This window comes from Lathyrus oleraceus, chromosome 4 (genome assembly GCF_024323335.1).
Source record: "Lathyrus oleraceus cultivar Zhongwan6 chromosome 4, CAAS_Psat_ZW6_1.0, whole genome shotgun sequence".
In the NCBI taxonomy this organism is placed as follows: domain Eukaryota; kingdom Viridiplantae; phylum Streptophyta; class Magnoliopsida; order Fabales; family Fabaceae; genus Lathyrus; species Lathyrus oleraceus.
In genome coordinates, this window is record NC_066582.1 from 454,175,113 (window position 1) to 454,191,675 (window position 16,563).

Here is a 16,563-nt window from a genome sequence, read left to right on the forward strand (position 1 = left end):
CACACGCTCAATTTCGGATTCGACTTATAGAGATACTGCAAGAATATTTGAGAAATCGCACCTTCTTCAAAATTGCAAGTGCAACCAAAACGCAAGTTTTGTTGGATGAAACTACAAAAATTTGAATATTTGACCAATATGCATGTGTCTCAATAGACGTGGATTTGTCAATAAGTGTTTCAAAGTTATTGCATGGAAATAATAGGTCACCCACATTTAATTGATATATTCGATAATTCTTCCCTCAAAACATCCATACAAATGATATAATCTAAGTGGGAGTTAAGTCGCTTTCTTTTTATTTTTTATTTATTTATTTAAAAAAATTCTTATTTTTATTTAGTTTTACTTTGACTAAAATATTTATGTTAAACAAACTAAAATTAGTTTCGTAAAAGAACAAAGTGTTATTGCATAGAGACACACATGTATAATAAACAAAATAAAAAATATTATATTTTCATTTGAAAAGAAATTAAATTTTTTAAAACCAATAATGTTAAAATAAAATTATAAATTAATAAATAAATTAAATATTCATTATATAGGATGAAAAAAATATCATGGTCTGTTCACTGTTGGTGCAAAGGTAGAATGAATGGAAATATTCTATTAAGAATGACGGCTACAAAAACATGATAAAAGTTACAATGATTGTCACCCTATTTATAAGCTAAAACTAGGGTTACTAGAATAGGATAAAATACTAAAATACCTTCTAACAAACTTAGGGGCTAAGAAAATAATATAATTAATAAATATGAATTACTTCTAATACCATCCCTTAATTCATATTCCATCAAAACTTGTAACACCAATTCCATCCCTTAATTTGAGAAATTGATCAGTCTTGATAGCTTTCGTCAGAACATCTGCCAACTGTTTCTGAGTGCTACAGTGTACAACTTCTAACACTCCCCTCTGAACTTGATGTCTCAGAAAATGATACTTGGTCTCAATGTGCTTGCTTCTCCCATGCAACACTGGGTTTCTGGCAAGATTGATTGCAGACTTGTTGTCAATCATCAGCTTCAGAGGTTTGTTTACTTTTATCTTCAGATCCTGCAATAGATTCAGAATCCACACAACTTGGCATGCAGTAACAGCACCTGCAATGTATTCAGCTTCACAAGTTGACAACGCCATAACAGGTTGCTTCTTGGAACACCAAGAAATGGGACCTCCCAGAAATTTGAATAAGTACCCAGACGTACTTCTTTTGTCAACTCTGTCTCCACACCAATCAGAATCTGAATAACTCAGAAGTTCTGACTCATCCTTTCTTCCAGAAGGAAATAATACTCCATACTTCAGAGTTCCCTTGATATACCTCAGAATCCTGACAGCAGCTTGGTAATGGGACCACTTAGGTTTACTCATGAACCTACTAACCATCCCAACTGAATAGCAAATATCAGGTCTGGTATTGCACAAATACCTCAGAGAACCAACCAACTGTTTGAAGGTTGTAGCGTCCACATCCTTTCCATCAGAGTCAGAATCTAGTTTCTGATTTGCATCAGAAGGTGTGACAGCAATCTTACAATTCTTCAGTTCAAATCTCTTCAGAAGTTCTAATTCATACTTGAGCTGATGCAAAATAATACCTTTCTCAGAGTATCTGAATTCCATCCCTAGAAAGTATGTCATTTTGCCTAGATCAGTCATTTCGAATTCATTCATCAGAACTTTCTTGAACTTGGCTATCTCCTGTTCAGAACTTCCAGTCAGCAGTATATCATCAACATATAAACATACCAGAGTCATATTTCCTTCAGAAGTATGTTGAACATAGACACCGTACTCCATCTCACATTTCTGAAAGCCTTGCTTCTTGAAAAATGAATCAATCTTCTGATTCCAAGCTCTGAGCGTTTGTTTCAATCCATATAGAGCTTTGTATAATCTGTATACCATCCCTTCCTGATTCTTTTTCACAAATCCAGGAGGTTGTGACACGTAAACTTCTTCTTCTAATGGACCGTTCAGAAATGCAGATTTTACATCTAAATGCATCAGAGGCCAATTCCTGTTAGCAGTTATTACAATCACCATTCTGATTGTTTCATGTCTTGCTACAGGTGCAAACACTTCAGAGTAATCCAGCCCAGGTTTCTGTAGAAATCCTCTGGCTACCAACCTTGCTTTATGTTTGCCAATTGAACCATCTGGCTTTAACTTCTGCTTGAAAACCCATCTGACGCTGATGGCTTTCTTGTCTTTTGGAAGTTCTGTCAGCTTCCAAGTCTTGTTTCTCTCTATGGCATCAAGTTCTTCTTTCATGGCCTTCATCCAGAGCTTCTGCTTAAGAGTCTCTTCTGTACTTATGGGTTCAGAGTCTACTAACATGGCACACTGAATAACTTCTCCTTCAGAGTTTACTTCAGTGTCTTGCAGCATGTCAAATTCTGCATATCTTCTGGGAATGTTTCTGATTCTTTGTGGTCTCTGAACTTGTTCAGAGTCTTGAGCTTCAGAGTTTCTAGCTTTAGATGGTTGACTTCCTCCAGAGCTTTGATCATCTTCAGGGTCTGGCATATTTCCAGAGTCTAAATTGCCACCAGAATCTGGATTACCATCAGAGTCTGGGTCATCAGAGTCTGGATCATCAGAGTCACCTTCATCTTCTGAGTCTTCTCCAGAGTCAGAATCACTACCAGAGTCAGAATCAACGTCAGAGTTTACTCCAACTTCAGAAATTCTTAACTCTGACCTTTCTTCAGAAGTTCTAACATCAGAATCAGATTGAGACTTATCCCAATTCCAAGATTCTGATTCCTTCACAATCACATCTCTGCTGAATTCAATTTTATTGGTTTCTGGACAATAGAGCTTGTATGCACCTGTACTGTGGTACCCTATCAGAATCATCACTTTGCTTCTATCATCCAGCTTCTGTCTTCTGGCTTCTGGAACATGTTTATAGCAAACAGAACCAAACACCTTCAGATGACTAACACTTTGCTTATCTCCAGTCCACTTCTGTATTGGAACTATTTCCTTCAACTTCTTCGTAGGACATCGGTTGAGTACATACGTTGCAGTGGCAACAGCTTCTCCCCAGAGCTTCTGAGGAAGCTTCTTCTCCTTTAGCATGCTTCTCACCATATCAAGCAAAGTGCGGTTTCTTCTTTCAGCAAGACCATTGTGTTGAGGGGTATAAGGAGCAGTAACCTCATGCTCAATTCCATTCTCCTCACAGAACTTCTGGAACTCTTTGGAGTTATACTCACCTCCACCGTCAGTTCTAAGAATCTTCAACTTCTGACCACTCTGATTCTCAGCCTTCATTATGAACTTCTTGAATTCATCAAACACCTCGTGTTTAAACTTAATAAGGGATACCCATGTCATTCTTGTGAATTCATCAACAAATAACACAAAGTATTTATTCCCTCCAATTGATGCTACTGGAAATGGACCACACACATCAGAATGTACAACTCCCAAGGCATGTTTTGCTCTTGGAGCAGTTTCTGACGCAAATGGCAATCGTGGTTGTTTTCCTTCCATGCAAACTTTGCATGACTTTTCAGGCTTCTTAATTGCAGGAATTCCATGTACCAACTTCTTTGAATTCAGATGTTTTAAGCTTCTGAAATTCAAATGACCAAATCTTCTGTGCCACAGCTCACTCTCCTTCTTAGCACTTGTTGCACTAAGACATTCTGAGCCTGCAGTTCTGACATTTACCTTGAATGTTCTATTCCTTCCCTGTTCTGACTCCATAATCAACTTCTGATTGCAGTCATACAGCTTCAGAAGATTGTCCTTCATGGTAACTGAAAAACCTTTCTCAATTAATTGTCCCACACTCATCAGATTGCTTCTGATGCCAGGTACATACCACACGTTCTGAATCAATGTTGTTTTCCCATTGTTCAGAATCACTCTGACATTTCCCATACCTTCTGCATTAAGATATTTGTCATCAGCACATCTGATCTTTGTCCTCTTTTCAGAGTCAAAGTCAACCAGCCATTTCTTGTTTCCAGTAAGATGATTTGAACAGCCAGTGTCCATATACCACCAGTCTATCAGATCCATATCATCAGATTCAGAGGCCATCAATAGCACAGATTCGTCATCAGAACTTCTGGCTATATTTGCTTCTTCTGATTTTCTCTCCTTGTTTGACCAACAGTCTCTAGCAAAGTGACCAAACTTCTTACAACAGTAACATTGGATCTTCTTCTTGTCATACTTCTCTTTTCCCTTCTGAGCATTCTTTTGTCTATCAGAGGTTGAGCTTTCTGACTTCTGACCACCATCAGATCTTCTCCTGGCTTCTGACTGCTTCTGATACCTCCTATCAGAAGTTGCTTTCAGAGCCTGCTGCTCTACTTCCCTTTCAGAAGTTCTCTCAGTCAAACGCAACTCTTGCGCTTCTAGACTGCTCTGCAGCTCTTCAATTCTCATGGAGCTCAGATCTTTGGAATGTTCTATTGCTACCACAATGTAATCAAATTGACAGGTAAGGGATCTCAATACCTTCTCCATGATTGTTTCTTCAGAAAGAGTTTCTCCACACGCTTTAATCTCATTAGTGATCAGAATCACTCTGGAGATGTATTCAGAAACTTTCTCATTATTCTTCATGTTGAGATTCTCATATTGCTTTCTCAAGGACTGAAGCTTCACCTTCTTCACTGATGCGTCACCACCATAACATCTAACCAGTGTGTCCCACGCAGCCTTTGCTGTCGTTGAATCTGCAATCGTCTCAAACACATTTACATCAACACATTGATGAATGAAGAACAATGCTTTCTGATCCTTCTTCCTTACTTCCTTCTGCGCGTTTTTCTAATCATCCGTCGCATCTGCTGCTACCGGAACATAACCATCAGTGACAAGATCTAGAACATCTTGAGCACCGAACAGTACACGCATTTGGATCATCCAACGATTCCAGTTTTTACCGTCAAATACTGGAAGTTTGGTGTTCATGTTGCCGTTTCCGTTCATCTTTCTACCTTGCACAGTACACTCAGATTTCTCACACAGTGTTTCCCAACCCACAGAATTAAAATTCTGATCAGATTTTGTTCAAGATTCAACACGAATCTAAGAATCAAAATCAAACACACAAGACCTCACGTTCACTCGTGTTTCCTGTGTTTCCCAATGAATCCGAACCGGAGCTCTAGATACCAATTGTTGGTGCAAAGGTAGAATGAATGGAAATATTCTATTAAGAATGACGGCTACAAAAACATGATAAAAGTTACAATGATTGTCACCCTATTTATAAGCTAAAACTAGGGTTACTAGAATATGATAAAATACTAAAATACCCTCTAACAAACTTAGGGGCTAAGAAAATAATATAATTAATAAATATGAATTACTTCTAATATTCACATATTTATTTTATATAAAAAAATCAATTTTAAAAACAAAAAAAAATTGAGAATAAACCTTGTCAATAGTGTACATTAAATACTATTAAGAAAAAATTTAGAGTACATATTGATTTGCTAGACTAAATTTCATCCGGGATAGGATTAACTATATTTATTATTAAATATTTTTAGTGCTTTTAATTTATTTTAAAAGATAAGTAAATAATTAACAAAATACTTAGATGTGAGAAAAGAAAGAAAAAAACATATAAAGTTAAAATTACAAATACATGGACTTTGAAAGGTACCCAATTCCTCAAGTTTCATCAATAATCTCAAATGCCTTGTCAAAAAATAAAACTAGAAAGGCAATCTAAATTATGTTAAAATCATCATCTACTACAAAAGTTCCACTCTATATAGTAGCTGTCTATAGAAATCATAACAAGAATAAGAATCATGATGTATAACATTAGTATGTTGTAGTTGCTTATACTTGTAGGTGATTTTCTTCCACTCAACAATGTTATTATCCCAACCTAGAAAAGGAATACAACAAAATATATTGGCATCATATGGGTTGGAATCAAGGTTACTTAAAGGATTTCCATAGGAGTAAATAATCTTTCATAAAATTGTTCAATACTAGGAAGTAATGTATTGACAAAGTTATCATTGTTGAATGTGACAAGTATAACCCTACAAAAGATATTAATATAGCAAGAGTTCATTTTGGTTCCAAAATAATGAAGCAAAAGAATATTCCATTGTTATTTTTCTTCTAAATTGTATTGAACAATGATTTAATTTATATGCCCCGTAAATATAAATATATTCTTTTTGTATATGAATTTTAAAATTGTTAATTTTCCTTTTTTACATTTTCTTATGAAAATTTAAATAAATTAGATTTTGTGTTTATAAGAGTAAGAATACACCTCAAAACTTATTTATAAATTATCCACTAAAAAAATCTTACACTGTTAATAAATATTAAATTTATCTTATTTAATTATTTATTTACTGAATGAAATATAATTTGGTAGATCAATATTTTTAATGATATTACCTCTGTTTTTTGTTGTATGTTACTTTAAAAAAATATTTATATTAAATTATAAATTATTTTATAATATTAATGAGTTATTAATAATAATGTTTTCTATTACATCTTTAATTTTTCTTCTTCTTTCAATTCTTTTTGTTTATCTTCCTCTCGTACCATGTACAAATATTGTAAAAAATTTCAAATTTTTTATATAATAATTATTATATTTTTTAATAATTATAAATAACTAAAATAATTTATAATAAAAACAGAAGAAGTATAATATAGGTTATAATTTCTTAGTATACAGGGTTGTGTAAAATAATTGAAACAAGTTTAAATAGTTTTTTGGTTCAGTAAATTAACCTGTTTTTTATTTTCGTCTTTGAATCTTTTTTTACTTGAAAATAGTCCATAAATGTTAAAATCATGATGATTTTAGTTTATAAAGTTAACATTCGCAGGAATATATGGATTTTCATGCAGATTTTAACTTTAGAGATTAAAATCAACATAATTTTAACATTCCGAGACTATTTCAAAAAAAAAACAATGACGTAAATTAAAAGTCAAACTACAGAAATCCAAAGACCATTTAAACCAACCATTTATAATAAAAATTGAGAAATTAAAACAATATTTCTTACTATATATGTAAAATAATTAAAACAATTTATACCGACAATAAAATGTATAAAATAAAACTATAAAAATATATAGGTATGTGGATAAAAAAAAGTAAGAGTTAAATATTTGGTGTTTCTCTTAAATATTTTAAATTTTATTTTAAGTCTCTTAAAATATATTTTTTTAAATAATAATTATTTTAAAAAAATATTTATAATTTTGTCTTTAATACTAAAATCATGATTAAAACCGTCACTAATTCAATTACTAAGTTGTAAAAATTACCGTTAAAACTGTTGTTAGTTCGGTCATTAAATTATAAAAATCATCATTAAATTGTAAGAAGATCAAAAATATGGATTAAAAAATTTTGGATGATCGTGTTTTTAAAAAAATATTTTGAGAAAATAAAAATAAATTTTAAAATATTTAAGAAAATCACTAATATATTTTTCACAAAAAGTAATTATTGAATTTGGAATAAACTCAACGTTTTTTTTTGTGAATTAGTATATTACTAAGGCTGCAATAAGCTCTCCAAATTTTATAGTTTTTTTTTGGTGAATTAGTATATTAATGAGGTTTGAGTAAGCTCCAAAGTTTAGAATATATTCCTTCACTTAAACTTTTTTTTTCACTTAAAAAATTAAGTATTTTTGTTTTGTTTTTATTGTGAGTTGAGGAGTGTAGCAATAATGAGGCAATGAAGGCCCACTCCACCACAAAGTTGAACTGGCAGAGTAAGGTGGCTTTCATTAATCTATGACACTTTGCCTAAAGACTCATACAACACTTTTTCCAACCAAGTGTCCATGAGTTCCCCACCTCAAGGATATGGTGTGTATCAAATCTTACCTATAACTTCATTTGGTCAGTCATATTCAAAGTATATTTTACAATAAAAGACGTTTATTATCCATTTTTTAAAATGAGTTAAAATAAAATCATTGTTAATTGTTCCAGAACATCTCTTTCTATAAAAGTTAAAACCAATCATTTAATCATTGATCACTTATTTAGTTATATAATTGACTCTTCACAAACTTCATAGCTGAAAAAATACGTTTTACACTTGCAGTTGTTATCGGTAAGACTAAAGCTAACTTCAGAAGTTTATAAACCATATCAAATGTGTTGCACAAAGATATGAAATTTCTTTTAAATTTACAAATTTTGCGTCACATCGAACATTTCTAACATGATTATGAAGTTGATGTCGCACCACAACTTCCAACACATCAACAAAATTATTTGGATAAAGCTCAATCATCCTCAATAATTTTTTCACATCAAAAACTGCAAATGACGATGAGGGACTCAAACATGAAACACATTGTAAAAGTTCAATATTCTCTTCATCAAACATAGCACTGAGCTCATGCAATTGCAAATCTAAAACACTAAACAAACAATCATGCTTATAATGAAGCAAATTAGAAGCACTTATAGTTATAGCATGTCGTCTAGGTTTCTTCCCCTGCTCATACGGTGCATCCATATCAGGCACATCAATATCATGCTTATTAAAAATTTCCATAACCTTAGATATAAGTTCTTACTAACCATCATTCCTCATTTTCTGTAATTCTTGTTTGGTAGCATTGACAAGTGACAAATCACTCAAAAGATCTTAATCACGCTTTTGTAGCGCTACACTTAAATCATTTGTAAATCCTAAAATCTCAATCATATATAACATGAAGGTAAAATCAAAAAACTGGAGCACATCTAGCAAAATCATAGTTTTACCATATTATTCAAATGATGTATCCTTCCCGACTTCTTCAAGTACCCCAATAATGGCATCGTACAAAGTCATCAAATTAGTGATGGTCCTAAAGTGGGAACCCCGACGAGTGTCACCTGCTCTAGCAATAGATGATTCTTGATTTAATCCACCACCAGTCTCTATTTGACCCTCTTCAATCAATTTAGCAAACCGAGTTACTTATTTGTCCCAAAGCAATTTTTATCTCTTGTTAGAAGATTGTATGAAATTAAAAGAAAATTGACTTTAACAAAAAAAACACTAACATCTTTGTAGTTTTAGCACATGCAACAAGTGTCAATTGAAGTTGATGGACGAAACAATTTACATAATAAGTAGATGGATTTTCATTTTGAATTAAAGTTCTCTATCCATCAAACTTACCTTGCATATTGCTAGCTGCATCATATCTTTTTCCCCCTAATGTTAGATAAACTCAAACCATTAATAGATAACAATTTCTCAAATGCCTCCTTAAGTGACTTATCACTTGTTTCTTTAACACTTACAATACCGAGAAACTTTTATTTTATCAAACTTTCACTATTAACATAGCGAACAACAACAACCATTTATTCTTTACCAGCAACTTCACCAGATTTATCAATCAAAACACAAACCAAATCCGACAAACATCTTAGATAATTCAATATTAAAAAAAATTAAAATGATTTATAACATATAAATTGTATGTAACAAATTATTTTAATTAAATTATTACTTTTATAATATTTAACTACCTAAGTTGTTAGTAGTGTAAGAGCAGTTACACTTGTGAAGCTAGAATATAATTATTCAAGTTATATGAGAAGTTGAGGACATGTTGAGATGTTCATTTTTGTTATTAGGTGCAATAGACGTGATTGATTTTAATAAATACAAAACACTACCAACTACATAACATAAGCACACAATTAGTATAAGATTAAGTGCAACGAACATATAGTGATATCGAACCATATAAGGTTTTGGGCTTTCTATGTCAGATTTCACCTTTTATCCATAAATAGCCCAAATAACATCAAATCAAGTCATACATTGTGTGTTGATAGAAAAACACACACCAATAATTTGGTTTGATTGGATTCCCATTTCATCCAATTGATTGTCCGTTTTGTCCGTTTTCCAAGTTATTTTTCAGAGTTTTCTTGTCGCTTATGAAACTTCATTCCTTGGGTGTCTTTGAGTGTGTTTGATAGTAAGAAAGAAAATTTGTAGAGAGATAAAGGGTCACTTTGTTTTAACTTTAAAAAAATAGATTTTTTCTTTTTATTTTTAAAAATGGATTCTATAAAAATGTTTTTCAAAATATTATAAGTTTTTCTAAATTTGTTTTTTATAAATTAAAAGATTGAATTATTCATTCTATAACATAAATATATATTATTGAAGATCAAAACATATTCAAAATCACAATTTTTTAAAAAAGTTGTATCTTAAAAATGATTTTTATGAAAAGCTATTTGAAATAGCTTCAAAATTAAGTGATTTTTTGAAAATTTGATATCCACAAAAAGTTTCGATAAAATGATGAAATATCTAAAATAACATTTTAAGAATAACTATTCAAACCAAATTTTCATTTGAAGCTTTTATGAAAAGTTTCTTTGTAAAATTTTTTTACACTAAAATATGTAACACTATAAAAATCATTTTTAAAAAAAGGCAAAACAAACGGGGCCAAATAGATACTAAGAAATAGTAGGAAGACAAAAGTAAATAATAAATATAATAAATTTAAGGTATTATTATTATTATTATTATTATTATTATTACTTCTTTTTCTGCTTAAAGGGAGCTGATGCCTAAAAAGAAAACTATCCAATTATCATATTTGAGGATACATCCATGTTATTTTTACACACTAAATTGTACATGAAATTGGACACTTCTCAAAGTAACAACAATTGTCACTAATCGTAATGCCATAGTTCACTAAATAATCTGCACTTTTCTTGGCTTCATTTATTTACTCAAATTTCCGATATGTCCTCGTTATGTCTTTTGATTTTACTCAACATAATTAACCCTTTCTTGCATTTAGAATTTGAATTCTTGTTAGCCTCAGCCAATTCCATATTATCCAGTTGAAGCTCAACTTGATTATACCTACGAGATTGCACCAATCTAAGACTCTTCAACCACCCCACATTTTTACATTGAACACATTGCAGATACCTATGTTGTTAGAGAAACCACTCATCCAGTCGCCTCTAGCGTTCCTGATAATGTCACCACAACCAGTTAAACCATTCCTTTGCACTGCCCCATCTGCATTGATGATTATCCATCCCTCTTCTTTGGGCTTCCAAATTATACCTGACTTATTAATAACCTAATGAACCACAAGGTTTGGCAGCAGCATGCTTCGAGTATAAATTTCAGTTTTTATCTGAACTTCATGAGGCAAGTGAGTAGGAAAAACATAATCTTCAACGTGGACTCTCTAATTCCTCCAATGCCAAATGGTATGACAAGTTGTAGCCCAAGTAACATGTCAACCCTCTTTCTCCTTGCCCATGTTTCTACTCATATTGATCTCTAGCCACTCTGCAAAATTTAGATCAAAGAAAAGAGTTATGAACATGTAATGTAGCAGACCTAACCACATTTGTTTGGAAACTTTGCAATCCCTTTTGACATGAATAATTGATTCTCCTTCTCAACATACTCGCCACACTATGGATTCGTTAACTTAAGTTTACTTAGATATTGATTTTAACTCCATTATGTCAATATTCTAATATAAGGAGATGAATTTAAAAAAGTTCCTTAAGTCAAGTCCCATATTATGTGTTAGTTGAAAAAACTCTTTAGTCCCACATTATTTAGGTGAGATAATTTGGCTAGCTCACTTTATTATATAAGAAAATTCCCTGTTTCATTCCAATACACACCAAAAATTCATTTTGTTGAGTTTTTCCTTCTGCACTCTCATAACTCCACGTCTTTCAAAGTGTCGAAGCGCCAGCTTCTCCCCTTTTCTTTCTACTCGTTGAATTTTCTGAGTATTTTCTTGAATTCTCTTTAGAGAATTATGTTAATTTCTCATCAATTGAGTTGAGAAATTACAAGTATTAATTTTCGGATTCTCTTTGGAGAATTATTTTTCTTGTTTGAGAAATTATTTTGAGTGGTCAAATGATCATTATTGAATTCTCTTTGGAGAATTATTGAAATTTCTCTTGGTTTGAGAAATTATTATGACCGGTCATTATACCAGATACTATGAATAGTATTTATATCATATTCGAATGATCTTTGTACCATCATAAGGTGTATTTCTATACTGATTATCTACCGTGCAAGTAGTAATTGTATAGTATAGAACTGAGATGTTTTATCCTGGAGGCGGTGCGATAGTTTGACTGTTTTGTATAATTTTCTACAGTTTCGGAAAAAATATCTTAAAGATGTAAGCTTATGCGCGGTATCTAAGAGGGGGTGAATTAAATTTATTGGACTTTTCTTGATTTGAAGCGTTAGCACTGATTTTGTTATTTTTCAGAATTGATATGAAAGTAAATATGCTAAAAAATAAATGCAGAAAGTAAAAAAAACATAAAGATGTATATTGGTTCCCCTCACAATCCGAGAGTACTTCAGTCCCCTCACTCCCCGTGAGAGATTTTCTACTATGTCAGGTCCTTGTACAAGTCTTCAACCAAGACCAATCCTACAATCTTCTAACATAAGCAACACAAGTGAAAAAATAAAACAATCTTTTCTTTTTCACTCTCTTGTTTCCGACAATCCTAGACAACAAAGTATACACAAACCTGAGTTTGTAACAGAAGTTATAGCTCTTAAATCAATTATGCATTCATTGATTTCCTCTTTGTATTGATCACAATCCAAACATATACACCTAAGTACTCAGAATAATATGAATGAAACTTTATTGAATATGTATGAAAGTTCATGCAGAAAGTTTCATATTTGAAAGTTTAGAAACTTGTTTGGATTATGAGATGTGAAAGTTATATGTCAAAGAATTTCTTTAGAAATATGAAAGTTTTGTGTCTAAGAGTTTCTTTTTGAAAAACTTAAACCACATGTATATATACATGCAATATACCCTTTTGAAAGAGTGTATATTCATGAAACATTGCCATGTTTGATATATGAAAGGTGCAAAATGTTGAAATAAGAGTTTTCATGAAAATTTGAAATTTTCAAATGTGTAACTGGTTACACCTGATACTTTAACAAAAATAGGTATTTTTATGTTTGGAGCAACCGGTGCTAATTGTAGCGGTTTTAAAGTGTTGTTACGTTAGTTTCAAATGCCAAATTACCAAAAATAGAATGTTTGAAACAATCTTATGAAAAACCATTCTTATGTTTATGTAAGCGGTTAACCAATTGGTGTAACCGACTACACATGCTATGAAAATGAAAAATACTTAAAAATTAAGTTTCAAACAAGTTCAACATGATGTTAAAATGAATGCATGAACAAGATGAAATGATTATGATAATTATGAGCAATTAAGATATATATACTTGAATTGTCTAGAATACTCAATCATCTTGATTCTTCCATTGACTTTCTAAAGCTTATAATCATTTGAACTTGATTGCTTTAGTCTTCAAGCTTTGAATTATTTTGTTGATGTGTTTGTCTTCATCAAAACTATAACTAAGGACAAGAAGAACTCTTCTTCCCATTCCACCCCTTTTTTATGATGATAAAACATCCTTTGAAAATTTACTTGTTAATCAATGTGTTGTTTCATCATGTGAGTTTTTGAAATATTGAGTAGCAACTAGAATCCCCCCTTATCTTATAAATCTCCCAATTGCTTTTGCAATTCAAGACTTTCTTCCCTTAAAATATTATGAACAAGAACAAATACAATACCTACTATTTCTCCCCCTTTTGACATCGTAAAAAAGAAGATAAGGTATAATAAAGTATAAAGCAAAGTGATAACACAGGAAGGATATATTATTATAATTGAAAATTAATAGTATAAAATTAGACACTTATCTCCTTCATAAGAATTTGATGTCAAAGTTGATATAAATGTTGATGCTTCTTCAAAACATTTTTTCAATCAATAAAACTTTTAGAACTACCATATCATATGGTCTTGTGTATGAAGGATCAATCTTGATTTGAAAATGCTAACATATAACCTTTAAGTACTTACAAAATAATTAGTTACATCTAGGTACTCAATTTTATTTAGGTCCTTTTCGGTTACATACCTTCCTCACCCATACATACTCACTATAAGGAATATCATGATTTTTTATGTAGCAAGTATTAGTAGTATTACCTTTTTCTTTACAATAGAAACAAGTAGGTCTAAAAACATGATTCCTTTTATAATATATTTTATAATCATTTATAACATGTTCTATGTTTGATTCTTTATTGTTGAATTTGTTAGTAGCCTTTATAAATATGGTTTGCCTTGTAGTAGGCTTATCAAATTTAGTGAAGTCAATACCACATTTATCATTTTTTTTAACTAATTAACACATTTTCTAAATCAATTTGACATTTTTCAAATTTCATAATTTCTTGGTTTAATTCAACAATTTTAGACTCAAGAGATAAACAATTATTGAATGCTGAATTTTTGATTAAGTCTAACTCCACTTGAGTGTTATTATCCTTTCTTGCTAGATTTAAGATATTTTTCTTTTTACTTGAACATTTTCTATAAATTTTCAAAAGTTCATCATGTAACTCATGAAAAACACTTTGTAATTCATCATAAGATGGAATATCATCAGTTTCAAAATTACTAACTTCATTTTCTTCATCACTTAAATGATGTGAGGCCATCAATGTCTTGGTTGCATGATCTTCAACTGAAGACGAACTTATTTCATTGTCATCCCATGCTACATATGCTCTCTTTTCCCTTTTATGATTTTTGCTTTTGAATTTATCTTTATTTTCAAGTATAGGACATTCACTTTTCACATGTCCCCTTTTTCCACATTCAAAACATGTATCTTTTCTTGACGGTGCTTCTAGATAAGCCTTCATGCGAATTTTCCAAAATAAAAGTATTCACCACATAATAGTGGATGCTTGTTATTGCTGCCACCATCTCTAAACATCAGGTTTATGGAAGCCATTCTGGATCACAAGAGCAAATTACTTGAACCTTCTCTGATACAAATTGTAAGTTTATGCACGATCTCTAAGAGGGGCGGGGGGTGAATTAGATTTATTGAACTTTTCTTGATTTGAAGCGTTAACACTCGTTTTGTTATTTTCAGAATTGATATGAAAGTAAATATGCTGAAAAATAAATGCAGGAAGTAAAAGAACACAATGATGTATACTGGTTTCCCTCACAATCCGAGAGTACTCCAGTCCTCTCACTCCCCGTGAGAGATTTTCCACTATGTCAGATCTTTGTACAAGTCTTCAACCAAGACCAACCCGACAATATTCTAACACAAGTAACACATGTGAAAAAAGAAAGCAATCCTTTCTTTTTCACTCTCTTGTTTCCAACAATCCTGGACAACAAGGTATATACAAACATATAACCCTAAGTGCTCAAAATAATATGAATGAAATTTTATTGAATATGTATGAAAGTTCATGCAGAAGCTTTCATATTTGAAAGTTTAGAAACTTGTTTAGATTATGAGATGTGAAAGTTGCATGTCAAAGAATCTCTTTTGTAATATGAAAGTTTTGTGTCTAAGAGTTTCTTTTTGAAAACCTGAAACCACACGTATATATACATGCAATATACCCTTTTGAAAGAGTGTATATTCATGAAACATTATCATGTTTGATGTATGAAAGATACAAAACATTGGAATTTGATTTTTCATGAAATTTTGAAATTTTCGAATCTGTAACTGGTTACACCTGATACTTTTTCAAAAATAGGTATTTTTACGTTTGGAGAAACCGGTGCGAGTTGTAGTGATTTTAAAGTGTTATTATGTCGGTTTCAAATGGAAAAATTTACCAAAAACAGAATGTTTGAAACAATCTTATGAAAAACCATTCTTATGTTTATGTAAGTTGTTGACCAATTGGTGTAACCGGTTAGACCTGCTATAAAAGTGAAAAATGCTTAAAAATTAAGTTTCAAACAAGTTTCGCATGATGTTAAAGTGAATTCATGAACAAGATGAAATAATTATGATAATTATGAGCAATTAAGATATATATACTTGAATTGTCAAGAATAATCAACCATCTTGATTCTTCCATTGACTTTCAAAAGTTTATAATCATTTGAACTTGATTGCTTTAGTCTTCAAGATTTAAATGATTTTGTTGATGTGTTTGTCTTCATCAAAACTATAACTAAGGACAAGAAGAACTTTGTTTCACATCCCTCCCCTTTTTGATGATGACAAAACATCCTTTGAAAATTTACTTGTTCATCAATGCGTTGCTTCAATATGTGAGTTTTTGAAATATTGAGTAGCAAATAGAATCTCCCCTTATCTTGTAAATGTCCTCCTTGCTTTTGAAATTCAATACTTTCTTCCCTTAAAATATTATGAACAAGAACAAATACAATACCAACTATTTCTCCCACTTTTGACATTGTAAAAAAGAAGACAAAGTATATTGAAGTACAAAGCAAAGTGATAACATAGGAATGATATATTATTATAATTAAAAAATTAATAGTACAAAATTGTACACTTATCTCCTTCATAAGAATTTGATTTCAAAGTAGATATAAATGTTTATGCTTCTTCAAAACATCTTTTCAATCAATGAAACTTTTAGAACTACCATAACAAATGGTCTTATGTCTGAAGGACCAATCTTG

The 16,563-nt window shown here is 31.2% G+C and overlaps 1 pseudogene; it reads right to left on the minus strand.

The window, feature by feature from the left end:
- Positions 1 to 5,744: 5,744 nt before the first annotated feature.
- Positions 5,745 to 16,332, minus strand: LOC127137944 (uncharacterized; annotated as a pseudogene).
- Between the last annotated feature and the right edge of the window lie 231 nt (positions 16,333 to 16,563).